Source organism: Pyxicephalus adspersus, chromosome 1 (genome assembly GCF_032062135.1).
Source record: "Pyxicephalus adspersus chromosome 1, UCB_Pads_2.0, whole genome shotgun sequence".
Lineage (NCBI taxonomy): Eukaryota > Metazoa > Chordata > Amphibia > Anura > Pyxicephalidae > Pyxicephalus > Pyxicephalus adspersus.
In genome coordinates, this window is record NC_092858.1 from 32,111,653 (window position 1) to 32,127,163 (window position 15,511).

Consider the following 15,511-nt stretch of genomic DNA (forward strand, 5'->3'; position numbering starts at 1 on the left):
TGTGTCCTCTCAGCAAGGAGTGGTAAGCTTCCATCAGCTTACTATGCTGCTGCCCTATTTAAAAACATTTCACTGGGGACCTATCCCCACATGTCTTTTCTTCTGGGACATGATACCACAGGCAATTTTGATGACAATACCATGTTAATTTTTCAACTTTGAAAAAACTTGATTTATTGATGGTTATAGACTTGCCTAATTATTACAAAAGTTTGCCATTTGTGGCAAAAAAACAACTTCTACAAATCACCTGACTGTTCCTAGTCCTCAAGCAACCTAGTCAAGCTATATAATCTTACAATCTAAAATATTAATTGTAGTTATCTGACATTTTTAATGAGTTTTCTTACCAGCTTGTACTGGCATCTGTTAACTTAAGATATGAAGTATAGGAGTTTGTTGCGTCTGACAACGTCTACTTTAAAATTAGTAGCTGGGTGGGTTTAGGTGGGGTGTGTACAGCATCCCAACATTGTGCTCTTTGATACAATGTAAAGTGATATTGTGTTTTTGTGACATAGTGATCTCCATTATTACCATTTCCTTATTTGTGTTTGCAAAAGATTTGCCTGGATTTCAGCCATTCAGGGGGCTTCATATGGGCTGTTGCAGAAGTATTTTTTCCAAGGACAAAGTCTTTTTAGGTTTTTATTTTACTAAAACATCTTCACATTTATAATTTAAATGTTTCCTTTGTTGAATGACTATTCATCCACCTGGTGGCAGAGTTGTCAAAGAAATAAAAATATCCAGGAATATTTAACTGAAAGTAGACACTGGAATCAGAGGTTATGATGATTCCACATTAACAGGCCCGGGATTGGTTTCAGTTCCTCAGATAAAGATATAGATTATCTTTATGAGATATTTTCAAACACCCAAAAATGACAATTAACAACTAACTTTTTGAAACTTTTTATGATTGCCAGTAACAGTTGCTTAGCTCCTAAAAATGGCATCTGATTCATAGAGGGGCCCTAACAGCTACCTCATTGTACTTTTGTTTGTTCACCCCCTTATGTATATGCAGCCGTACTCCATTGCTATGGTGGAACATCGTCTGTTCCACCTATGGACACAACAGGGCAGCAGCGCAAAATGGATTGTATTTTGCTAAGGAAATGAGCCAAGTGACTATAAAGTGTTTCTTTACACAAAATGAGAATAGATGTTATATAAGGGAGCGGGTTTGTGTACTCAGAAATATCTAAAGTATTTGGCACAAGTTCTTTATTTCAAGTTGGGTGCTGGCAGTAAAATCTTGCCAGACTCACAGTGTGCATTCTTTTATCTTCGTATAACCAGATAAGCCTTGCAAATAGACTGATTTGTATATATTTGTGTTGCCACAAGCCTTTTCTTGTTTTCCTGGGACAGAGTTGAATATGATGCAAATGCCTTTTCCAGGTCAGCCATAAAACTAGACATGTATGCTAGTTATTTACAGAAGAACTGCACATATCAGGATTATGCTTCCATTAGTACAGTGAGGAAAGAGACAAATCTGAGGGTCAGAGCTGGGCCTTGGTATTAGGGCCTAGAAGTCATTGTTATCTCTGCAAATACTGCTGTTAAGCTGCCATTGCAAAGAAATGATAAAACTGGTTTAGGGTAAGGTAGGCCATAGATATGAGCTTAGTGGTGGTCAGCTTTTTTTTTTATAGAAGCTCTCAGATGTAGTCTCTGTCATCCCGGGGAATATTAGACAGAAAACTGTCAATACCATACCACGAGAAGATCATAGTCTGTAGTAACTCTGCAGAACCACACAAATGTATAATAGATTAATCAATAAATGCAGTAAAAAGTGAAACCCTAACTCCAACCCTCCCCAAAGTTAGTGAGGGGGGGGGGGGGGGTAAAACCTAGCTTGCATTATTGGCTACACTTGTACACCATACATATGTTTGTTGCCTATGACTAAAACAGTTCTAAGTGGTAAAGTCACAATATGTGATTAAGGTATAGAAATAAATAATAAATATTGTGACATGATGATTCTGAATATTATACTGTTGAACTATTTGCATGTCTTGTTTATATCTTGTGTATTTTAATATTCAAACAAAGTTAATAAGTGAGACATTTGGAAGACTCTATTGCATGATAATGTCTGGTGTAACCAGCACTCCAAACTCCTAGTGTCTGCAGTTTTTCCTGGGGCGAGGTGACAAGTACAAACGTGTACAACAATTATTCTTGGGCCACTATCATCATGCAGTATATCATGTTCCTGGCCAGCTATTAAATTATCCTCCATATTTATGTCCAGCAATAGGGACGTAGCTCCCATATTAAAGTAAATATGGGAGCAAATTTTAGTGAATACGATAAAAAACATCAAAAGTAAAACCATACCATACAGCAAAAATTGGCTTTTTGCACTTTTTGTTTTTCCTGAAAAGGCTGAGGAGAATGTACTGTGCATGCTTCTGCAGTGTGTTTATGTGGGGTTTGGGATCCTCACCTAATTTGTATGCCATATTTGTTATGCACTGCATACGATAGTAAGGAGTTTAGGACAGAAATGATGGAAAATGGGGACACAGACAAAAGCACCTTTTTAGTAAGAGGAAGCATTAAAACCTCTAACGGGGTCCAAGTGACAAGTATTCCCCCTTCTATATGTCACAAGAAGAAGTAGCCAGAGACAATCTCCCCAGTGGGAGTCATAGAAACAGAAGCCTAAAGGTAATTTTAACAGCACTTAAGGACACAGTTGGGATTTAATGGTTGATGGTAGGAAACACTGAGTGCTGCACAAGACAACAGTTAAGAAAAGCAACAGACTTCAGTGAAAACAACAAGTCTGTCATTTACACTTATGATCTTGAAAATGCTAGCTACCTGGCTGTCATACTTATCTAGTGTCTTCATTACTTTTTACACCACTGACCTACAGAAAGTATGCAAATAAAAGGTTCAGGGGGTGATTATTTTGGATTAATGCGGCCTGAAACAGATCAGCAATGAGTGTTTTCAGAAGGAGTTCAACAATGGCCACCTTCATATATTTCAGTGTTGTTTTCCCTTTAAATTGACCTAAGCAGGCTCAAAATTACAATCAGTCTATAGCTTAAATATATGAATGTGCTAAATCACACATATTAAAGTGTATCTAAGTCCAGAAATAAAAATGTAATATATCCTAAAGGAAAAATCTGCAGTAGTTATTTTTTTGTCTTTATTTACAGGTGATTGGTATTTACACAAAAATGTTAAGGTGTTTTTAGCCCAGGGCACAGGAAATGACACTGTTTCTAACAAGATCAACATTTATCTTCTGTACTTGAAGAAAAAAAAGAGAAAGAATAATCCAACCGCTGAATCTAAAGAATAGTAATCTGAAATATATCACATTTGTGACCTTTTTTAGAAACATTTTATACCTAGCTATAATTCAAGGATAAGCCAGTCATGATTAATCCACAGGCGTTTTTTGCTTCTTTTATCCTCCTGATAAATGGTGAACCTTAAAATATTTGTTACTTACTATTTACAGACATAATTTAAAGTTGTTGAGGGGAACATACCCAGCTGTTTCCTCCCAGCCCCCTCCTATTAAAAGACATTCATAAATCAATCAATTATACTAGACCTTCTGTGTATATGGGATGTGCACGGACAATTGAAATTCATTAACCAGAACCATCAGCTGTTCATGTCAAATATTACAACTTCAGGCCTAACAATGTGTTTGTACTTTACTTAGATAAACACACAACAATTATAGTGAAAGAGAGTGAAGGATGCCTGGGGGATAGGGGCTGTATGTAGGAGTTTAAAGCACACATATTTTAGGACAGGGCAAGCAAGAATTTCATGCTATTTGCAAAGACAGAATAGGTAAGGGGAGGGGGGTAAAGGTTTGTATTAATAACGCATCACAACTTGTCAATATATTGTGTACGTATCAGTATATCAAAGTAAAATGTTTCCAAATAAACAACTGTAACTTTTCTGAAAATGCTTTATTATTGTAAACTTTTTAGCTGCCCATGTTTGGACTGACTGCTGTTTACAAAAGTAAAGCAAACAACTCAACTATCTTTGAGATTTCTGGGATGTCAAATGCACAGATTGACTGTTCAGGGTGATACAAAACAGTAGGGCTGTATTTTTTGATTGGGTATGTATTACCAGGTAACTTTGTACTAAGTGCATTGAGAACAATTGAGCTGCTTATGGTTAAAAAAGTGTGGCGCTAAAAAGTTACCCAACCAAAGGTTTAACTAAACAAAACCTAACATAAAAGTTGTAAATAAGTGTGTGTATGTATATATAAATATTCTTGGGATCAGTTTCCTACTAGGAAATAACTGGGTACACACCATTGGGTTAGATAAAACCTCATGCTATATAGTTTTGGTAAATGCAATAGAGACTGTACAACGATTGTGCAGTCATATTAAAAATGTGAGCTTAACCTCTCTATGCCTGAAATCTGTAACATTGTACAATCCCAGCACCACCTGTAATTACATATTATTCTCTTGAGTAAGTGGCCTTAGTCCAGAAATACATATGCCACCTTGAAGCTGTACTGCTGCACTTTTCACTATAGAAGGGAGATATTTAATCCCTTGTGTACAGAAGGAAATGGAAAACCATTTAGTGGATCTTCATTTGTTGCTTGTTGGTTGTCTGGTCCTGTCTGTGCAGGTTTAGCTCTCACGTATTCACATTCCCTGTACGGCCCTGCAGACTTGCCTCATCTTGCAGGGACACCCTAACAATTAGGCAGAAAGGTGCTGACACAGACAGAAAGCAGCGTTACATTATGGGAGGGATGATGACTCCATTACTTTGCCATTGTTTTAGAATAATGAAGACAAATTGTATATCTGCTTTAAAACATTTATAGAGAAACTCTAATATTCGTTGTGGATCTAAGTCTGATGACCAGCTTTGTATATCATAATAGATGTATGTATGTGGGAGGCGAGCTAGTGTTCCCTAATGTCCCTTTATAGCCAAATACTTGAATAAATAAGACATCTAGTCTGATATCAAGAATCTGATATTTAAAGAAATATGAACCCTGCAATTGGTGACCTACTGAAAACGATCTTTCCCTTGCTGACTTGCTGATAAGTATGCAAGATCACCTTGCATTCATTTTTGGACTTTGGGTTTAAGGCTACAAGTACTCTTAAAAATTGTTTTTAACCAATAATTCCAAAATAAATGCACAGTATGTAAGGGGTCAGTCCACCCAAGCCCAATTTTACAGTTTGTGGTATATGCAGAAAATGCAAACTCTCTGCTTTTTTATATATTTGGGTTTGAAATGATGAGCTAACTGTACTGGAGTTCCCTGCAACTCCTGCAAATACAGGGAGGTACTCTGGTTTTCCACAGTTTTGTTTGTCTGTCTGCAGAGCTATATTTAGGGGTTAGTCAGGCTGAAGAGGGTAACTTTCCACAGCACAAATATTCTTGGCTGTATGTGGCATCCCTGCCCACTGTCCTGGATGGAGGGGTCCCAAGCAAGATAGAGAGGTGAGAGCCAAGATAGAGGGTTCACGGTCAGAATAGAGGGGTCACAACCAGAATGCAGAGGCAAGCCAAAACAGAGCGACAACAATTTTAGAACCCCCCTCATACCAATCAACTTGCTGCCCTATTCTCTCTTTTGTTTTGTGTGTGTGCGTGGGGTAAGGGGGGTGTTGAGACTTTGGCATAAATATGGCTGCACAATTAGCATATACACTCAATTTTCCTATGTTACCAGTGAAGCTTAGTCAGATCAAAGCTTTGCTGCAATGGGTTACACCATTTTGCACAATGGCCATGAAATAATATGCCTGATTAAAATTATGAATATGTTTGCTGTGTTCTTTTTTTACTTTTTCTGCAATATTCCCCTGCTCTCTAGTGCTGTCCTCAGAGACACTGCTGTAAGGTCTATTGCCACTTCTCTTACAGGTTAAATAACTTTAATTTCAACTATGGCGAGCACAGGGGGTCATGTACCGTCCACATGGAGAGCTCAGACATCAGAGGACATGAGGACTTTTGACATGTGACTAACCAGAAGATTGATGAATTAATGGTATGTATAAAGTATACAATATATATATATCTATATCTCCATATATATATATATATATATATATATATATATATATAAATAGCTATAGCTATTAAAAATTTTGTATTAAAGCAGTTTTTGCACAATTTACTTTGGTAAAGAATGAAGACTTGTAATACTTTTTGATAGTAGGTGCACTGTTAAAATCTCTGCACACACCTTTCAGCCAATGTATAGGTGAGGCTTGATCCTTGCTTCAGTTGTATGATAAGTTTGAGAAGTACTGACCTAGACAGTAATTAGTATACGTGCCCCCAGCTTGTATGTATAGTATGGATAAAATCTGTGGAATGAAGCTGGGTGGGGAACTGGTTTGGTCAGTGGCATTAACTTTATACTTAGCCTGTGGCTCACGGTTTGTAAAAACCTATAGAATGGACTAGGACAGTCAGCGTATTCAACCTTATACAGCTAGGTATTACGTGTCCAAGGTGATGGCAAGAATAACATAGCAATATATGCTGGATGACTCACAGCTCCGCTGGTGGGAGTTGGAAAACAGCTTTGTACTATGAATCCTGTGAGAACCTGTCTATGACTATGTGAATGGAATTCCCAGGCCAAATCTTGAAAGAATTAATACTGAAATGTATTCCCTCATTTGAACCATATTTTATTAAGTCACAATCAGCAGAATTATAAGGATCTTATACTTTCCCTACCACAGCAGTCATGGGCCCATTCATGTGAGCTATAGTAAAGTTTTCTTATTGACATGCATTGTGTACCCTATAAACAGGTTTTGTGTTAAGGCTGCCCAATCGAATATTATAGGCTGGCAATGCACACAAGAGTTGCAGTTTGCTGACATGCATGGGTGGAGATGCATTGCCTTGTGAAGTGGGGTGACGGTTAAAAATCAATGGGACCCCCACACACATCATATGCTTAGAAATGATCACAAATATGTGTTTCAACCCTAAAGAACAATTGAAGTTCTAAGGATATAGAAAAACATTAATTCTTGAATAATTCTATTGGTGTCACAGGCAGCTGGTTGCAGATAGGACCTAGGTCTGGCCTACCTCGGTGTGCAGCAGTCTAAGACACATTGTGCTATGTCAGAGTTATCACTGAGAAGGTGAAGGGGCAATGAGCATACCTTTTTGTTGCAGAGAGACCACTGCTTGCACACAATCTAATATCTGCTTTGAAGCTACCACTTGGGATTTTTTACCGGAGTTGAAAACACTCGCACAAAAAAAGAATTGCACCTTGAATTTATCTAATTAGCTTTACTTCAGACACCAATAGCGCTTTATAGAATAACTCTTCATTTAAACAAACTACTTTTTTCCTTTTTCTTTCCCGGACATAAAGTAAACCACCCTACCCCTCCACACGTTTATACTTTGATCTCAGCAACTGCGACTTCTTCTCATGGCTTTTATATAGCTGTGCCTGTGCAGTAAAGCCCCATAGGCTTCCTTAGACCAGAAAGACGGATTCAGCTATCCTCTCCAACCTGCCATTCCTTCCCAGAAGCAATGATCCAACAGCACTGCTTAGAGAAGAAACTTTTGATGTTACTGGGTTTAAAACTAGTAATTTAACAAAGACAGGAAGGTTTCATTTATTAATGTAATTAGCATGTTTATAAGGGGAGACAGGAGGAATCAGCAAACATAAAAGCAGAATAAACCACTTTTAGGCAGAAAGGGGGCAGAAACATATATTCTGGAATCTCAGTATGTCAGACAAAACCTGACAGTTCTAAAAATCAGACTGACCACTTCTAAACAATTTGCATTCACAAGCATGTCATAATCATTCCCTAACTATCCTGGTGAATGAACCTTTTGCCGTCTATATAAATCTGACATTCACTGAAACATTTTGTGTTGGGTAATCATTTACTTCCACTAAAACACATAAACCTGGAAGATTCTTCACTAGGGAATGTTTCAGTGAATGTCCGAGTCACTGCATTATATGTAGGCCCTATTGAAATGAATGGTGTGTTATTGAATACAAGCAGATATAATTTAATGCAGTGATTTGTCACAATTTACTTCATACATGTCTAAAAACAACATGCTGACCATTGGAGCAGATGATTTGCACCCACCATACTGTCTGCAGTACAACTTATACCATAATCCGCACAAAGGTTCATGTCTGTTATATTACTGTGAAGGATTCATTGTGGTTCTCCCTAACTCCCACACACAACCGCCCTTTGATCACAGTACTTCCTCCTTTCTGAGCTGACCGCACCCTGGTGCTCGCCTTTCATTCTTTCATCAAACCTTTTCTGTGCAGAGCATTACTTCTGCTCCAACAGAGTGACTCACCTGTGGGAGATTTACTAGAGCAAACACTGCTTTAAAGCAAACCTGTATGAAGAAACAGGGACTGAAATGGACATACCTATTCAATGTACAGATCTGCATAATATGTTAGCGCTATAGAAATACTGTTTTATTATTAATATACACTGCTTGTAGGAACCATTTAGTGTCTGCAGGCCACGTTTATATATTTCAAAACATATTAGCTTCACTTTTGCAGCTGCCAAATCATTTTAAACCACTTTTAGGTTTCCTCTAGACATTGCATGAAACATTTTAGTTGCATTTAAAATACGTACAATGGTTGTGTCTATGCATGACTTCAAAAATTGTATAGGACTGCCTGGAGCTCTGAGGAAATTTAGTTCCCCAGGTAGGCCTTGTCCACATGGTATCCAACTTGTATAATAGCTTTGTGTACACCAAGCTTTTACAAAGCATTTCTAAAGCTTTCATCCAGCTTCAACTTTAATATATTATAAAATATATTAATATTTCCTAATCTTGTATATCATAAGGGGGAGAGACATTATGGTTTTAATTGCTGTCTGTGGCCCTGCTGGAGTGATTCATCCCTTTGTCCTATTGACCATTATCACTAAAGCAGAACACTGGAAGAAATTCAGTTGTCATCAGGGCAATAGGTGAGGGAAAATCCTCCAGCAAAGGCACTGTTCAAGGCACAACCCTCTAAAATGAAAATATTGTTTACTTAAAGAGAATTCCTTTCATTTCTTGTTGCATCTTAGGACCAACTGGGAAGAAATCTCCCTAGTGGGGGGCTGATGACAGTAAAAAACCTGGAAGGGGTAGTCATCCTTCCCTGATCTAAATAAGTCTATGAAGCATTTTGGCTCAAACAAAAAAGTAATGTAGTGTTGGCTCTCAACACTAAAAGCAATATGAATGTATCCTTTAGGGCCAGTTTTTATGGGTAGTCGGAAGCAGAGCAGTTACCGCTTTCTAACCACAGGTAATAACCACCAATCAAGACCAATCCAATGTTCATTCATTTTGAATGCCCTTGGCAGTGGAAGCTGCTGCAAAACCCTTCATATAAACCTAGCATTAAATTGTAATGTTTCTAGAACCTTTTTTTGTCAAAAGTCCTCAGAAATTATTCTACATGCACAGTCATCTTTATTATTTGAGAAAATGGCTTTCATAGTCATGACACACACAGGGCAGAATGGTTTGACGCTACAGACAGACACATGAGTCGTCATTGTATAATGCGTTTTAATCCACTACAAACTGAAAAAGAGGTGACACAGATTAATAATGTGCACATTTCCATATTGCAAATGTTTTATATATTTATTAAAAGGAATTTGTCGCTATAAAGTGATGTATACTTAGAACCTGGTACACTTGTTTTCCATATGCCAATTAAATTATGTTTTGAAAGGATTTGGTGTGTCAAACACCAATGTTGGGTACAACTGAAAGTATTTTGTTTCCGAGACAGCTTGGTTCAAAAAGCCATACTAAACTGTGAGAAAATAAGGATATAAAAGCCCATTACAGCCTCAAATCGTCTGAAAGGCCGATATTTGAAACCATATTTGCACACCCAAATTCTTCATGCATGACTTCAAGTTAATGGGTGGCAATGGAATTTAGATGCAAACCTAAGAAGGCTGTACTGGTGCTGGAGATTTGCCAGTGTCATGGGTGCCACTCCTATCGGTTGAAAACTGAATCAAGCATGAACTGAATCAAGACAAATGATGATGGCTGCAAGAAACCATAAGTTCCAAACCATGTCCATGTTCAAACACCCCCTCCCATAGTGTGACAATGTTCTCCCGGTCTGCCAGTTATGCTTCTGTGAGAGCTACAAGTGGCCCTTCCATATTGAATAGTGTTGGATGTTCTGCCAGTGTCACTTTCAACCAACAAAAAAAGTCTGCAAAAATCATGCAAAAAAAAAAAATTAATATGGTTAAAAATCTATTAAAAACAAAATGGGTTTATATTTATATTTACTGCAAGACTCTGTGCAGTCACTGTCTTGCAATTTATTATTATATAAAGCAGTGTATATAGTGCTTTCTTACTTATTTGTAGAAAGCTTGAAGGCTTTGTAACAACCATAGGCATCATTATATAACTTTATACTATTTCTTTTATCATATTACCAATAAACACAGCTTCATTTTGCATGGTTGCAGTTAACAAGTCAAAACGTAACCACAAAGGCTTCACTCTGTACAAAGCAGTCTCATGCCCAAGACATGTAGGTTCAAACTAAAGAATGGATAGTGTCAATAGCAACCAATCAGGTTTCGTGTTTAATTTTCACAATACATATTAGGGTGAGAAAGAGTACAGCCTGTTTAGAATGGACCACCGCCCTATTTTATAAACCATCCCTATTGTATGCCTCGCTATAATCTCTAGCTTATTGCCCTATCATATATTATTTTTACATAGAGAGTGACAACAGACCCCATCACCCGAGGCTAGGGCGTGCTTCTGTGTGCACATATCTTGTCTGTTCCAGAGAATGCTGTGTGTCTGCATGTCATGTTTATTTGTGCAAATAGAATTTTTACAGGTGTGAATGCAATGCATATTGGGTTTCAGTATTCTTTTTGGACTGTGATTGCTAGTATAATTTTTTACACATAGGAACGTTGTATAAAGTAATAGCCCAGGAGAGCAACAAGGGTCAAATAGCAGCCCTGTGGCACTTCCAGATACTTGTCTTCAAGTTTATATGTCTGGGTTTACCTTTAGGCAGAAGTCACAGGCAGACAAATGATGGGCAAGGTAGCTGCTACACCACAAACTACTTCTGCTGTGTATTTCATTTCATTAAAAAAAAAAATAACTTTTTACTTTCATTTCTTTAATTGCATATTTGCATATATTCATGTTAATAAATATAAATAAATAAATAATAAAAAAAAAAAATATATATATATATATCCTAAAAATCTTAAATAAAGAATGTTAAAAAAAAATATATATATATATATATATATTTTTTTTTTTTTTTTACTGTTGATTGTAGCCTGTATGATGACCTGGATATTTTTTTGCTTGAAAAATTGGATGAGATATATATAAATATTTGTACACTATGGACAAGAAGGTGTACTGTCCAGCTATGAAAGACGTGCTAAAAAATTATTTTACATTTACCATAGATCTAATTTCAAAATTTGAAATGTTCCTGTTAAACCTACAGCTTATATTAAAATAAAACCTGATAATTCTGCCATGAAAGTCCATGTATTTCCACTTATGGGGTGACAGTGTTCCGTTAAAACAAAATTGTGCTTCTGTGGGTACTAAAAGTGACCCTCTTCATTTTTATTGCATAGACATGTTTCACTAATGTCACAATCACGAAGCCTCTGGAGTGCATGTATGTGACCTGCACAGGGGCTACAGAAGATCAGAAGTACTAAGAAACAAAAAAATGAAAAGGTAAGAAAACATTATGACTATTGCTTTACATTACACCAGGGGTCGGCAATCTTTGGCCTTTGGGCCAGATACGGCCTAGCCGGTAGTTCGTTCTCGGCTAACGCCCCCTGGCCGATCCGGCCTAATACCGGCCCGGCAACCTGCGGCTCCGGAGCAACGAGTTGCCGGTGGATCGGCCAGGGGGCTATAGGAACTACCGGAGCCACTGGAGCTCCAGTGCTGCCACCTTGCAGGTGCTCCCCTATTTACTGTGGCCGGCGTTGATACTTTCGCTGCCACTGTAAATAGGGGAGGCTCCCTGAAGGTAAATCCCTGTCCTCTGCAATGCATACAGAGGAGAGGGATTTCACTTCAGGGGGCATTCCCTTGTGGTGGGCAGATCTATTAGGGTGGGTCTGGCCTAGTGGCCATAAAACGTTGCCTACCCCTGCATTTTACAAATCTTGAGGTGGGGTTGTGGTGTGTTTGCTTCTTGCTAGGGACTGCTGCCTCTTGGGAAATGCTACATGCTCATCTCCCTGCAGCATCTTTACAGGAAATGAAGAAGGGTGCTAATGAGCTCACTGCTTCCAGCTGTCAAATGTTCAGATGTTGGTTCTTAAAGAACCAGCACTGGAGTACGAGTGTTTGAGCGGCTGGCAAGGTACCATCTGTGAAGAGCTGAGGGGTATCCTTGATCCTGAAGCAGGTCTGAACTTTAGTCCCAGAACTAGTATTTATATCTACTTTAGTTGCAGGATCTTGTGGGGTCACTGGCTTCCTATTATTAAACAACATACATTATATATGGTGTTACCTTAATTATGTGCATAAGCTTTAGGAGTTTCTACAAACTAGGCAACAAATCCTCTTTTTATGACTTTGGATAAAATTATTCCTGTAACCATATGTTGATTAAAGGTAGTGGTTGTCTATGGGGGTTGTAATAAGCAGTTTACCTTACATAAATCCCTCTCTCCTGCATGCTCCTACTCTGTGCAATTAGTCCCCTGTGACCTCATCTCCAAGGAACCCCATCCAGCAGCCGCAGGCCTCTTCAGTTATTCCCTATTCTGACTTATAGCCCTGATTTGAAAGTGAACACGCTAAAGGCCTGCTCACAATCCAGAATGTGGGATAGCAGAGGAGAGTGCTAGGAGTTCAAGGGCCATGGTAAGTTTTTTTTTATTTATTTATTGTGGACAAAAATAAAAAAATAGTGCTTGCAGTGTGGGGGCAGCCCAACTACAATGTTTTTTTTTTAGTTCAATTTGAACTATAGTTCCACAATAAAACTTTTTTAAAAAAAATGCATGATGCTGAGATATGTCAGGTATCCTGGCATTCCGGGGGGCTTCCGGAACTAAAAAACCTCCTATTCATGCATCACTCTGGCCTGGCATTACATCATTTCATGCTGTCCAATCAAAATCGGGAACCTGGAGGTGGAGTGGGTGAAGACAGTGGTGCCCACTACAAAACAGGGATAGGTGAGTGTGTTTTAAAAACTGTTATGAAGCAGGTTATCATTATTATTTATTATTAATAATATTATTAGCTATATTATAATAATATTATAGCTCCAACATAATATGCAGTGCTGTACATTAAATAGGGGTTGCAAATCACAGACAAATACAGACAGTGACACAGGAGGAGAGGACCCTGCCCTGAAGAGCTTACAATCTAGTAGGTGGGGGAATTTCACACACAATAGGATGGGAGATATGTAGTGGTGAGAAGTAGTGACGGTTTCAAAAGACAGAAAAAGATGGGTAGGCAAGTTTGAAAAAATGGGTTTTGAGTGCTCTTTTAAAAAAGCAGAAAGTAGAAGCAAGCTGAATAGGACGAGGAAGACGATTCTAGAGAATCGGGCAGCTCTCAAAAAGTCTTGTATCCGTGCATGTGATGAGGTTATGAGTGAGAAAGTCATTAGTAGGTCATTGGAAGAGTGGGGAGAGCAGCTAAGGGGGCAAAGCGCAGGGGCTTGAATTTGATTCTAAGGTGAAATGAAAGCCAATGAAGAGAACTACAAAGAGATGCAGCAGAGGAAAAGCGGTGGGATAAATGGATGAGTCTGGCTGCAGAATTCATAATAGATTATAGAGGAGAGAGTCAGGTTAGTGGAATACCGGAGAGGAGGAGGCTACAGTAGTCCAGATGAGAGATGATAAGAGTGTGTACAAGGAGTTTGGTGGTCTCTGGGGACAGGTAAGGTTATTTTTTTGCAAGAAGGACATTGTCTGTCTCTTCTGCAATAAAAGACCTGCCTAGTTGCATATTTTAATATTAATATTTAATAATAATTTTTTGGGGGAAGCCAATTGACCTAACTGCATGTTTTTGGAATATGGGAGGAAACTGGAGTACCTGGAGGAAACCCACACAAACACAGGGAGAAGCTGCAAACACCATGCAGATAGTTTGCTGCCTGAGATTCTAACCTGGGAACCATTTAATTCATCTTTTGCTGCTCAGACTGAAGTCTATTGAAATATGGTTTGATATCATGGGCTGCTGATGTCAGTGGTGTTCTCTGCATGCTTTATGAATAATTCCATACCTGTACTTCTTACTGTTAGCCAGCAGATGGCACACAGTGACATCTGATGTTGGTGTGGAAGGAAGGGCAGAGCTGCAGTGCTAGGGAGGGTGTATACACTGTCCTTAGGTGTTCTGTCTATTTCCTTTGGAACAGCCTTGTATCTGTACAACTTACTTCTTGTCGCACCCTTGCTTGAGGCGTCCTGAATAAATTACACTTGTCTTGTTCCTATTGGCGGTTGGGATTATTTTCACACAGCAGGATAGGCAGTGAGGAGTGCAATGCACCGCTTGAGAGCTCTTTACTATCATATTGCCAACACTCCCCCTGTGCCACAACTTCCCAGGGAGGAAAACCTCCACTATATTGTATTCTCATGCAGGTGGTATTACCTGATGTACGAAGAATGTGACTCATCTGCTAACTGCGCATCACTTGGCAACCACTCTGTTTACTAAATACACGGCAACTTTCAAATAACACAGCTTTATTAATACATCTGCCATGTCTGCTATATAAAAAGTACCAAAAAACAGGGCCTGTAGACATTTTGAGGACAATTCATATTCAACTATTGACATGGCATTCTATCAAAAGAGTTTTTCTTTTTCTTTTTTTTTTTTTTGCAAACCTGAAGCCAGCAAATGCCCTTAGTGATTTTATCTATAACAAGGTTTATTACCTTACTGGTAAAATGATGATGTGTTCCACCTGGACTATGATATGGTCTGTAGTGTTTTCCAGAATGGACCTTAACTTGATGTATTGATGTAAAAAAAATTGTCTATTTGTTGCAATAAAAGTGAAAGTAAATCCTGTATACTCACTTATCTGTGTTCTGTCGCAGGGCGCTGCCATGTACCCTTCTTTTTTTCCTAATTGCAATGTTCAGCCACCTTGATTGGCCAGGCCAGGAAGGTGTAATGTTCATTTAGTCCCAGCAACCAGAAAGGAAGCCAGGATGTTCCGGGTATTCCAGCAACGAAAACTTTTTAAACTCAACTAAACCAAAACTTTACCAAGGTTTAAAATCAGGGTTAAAAGTGAATAGTGACAGTGTATAAAATAAAACTGGCTGAAGAGAATACATTTATAGATGTATATATTATAGATTTATAAATATAATTTATGGATGTGCTTACACACTACATTACAGCTATTTCC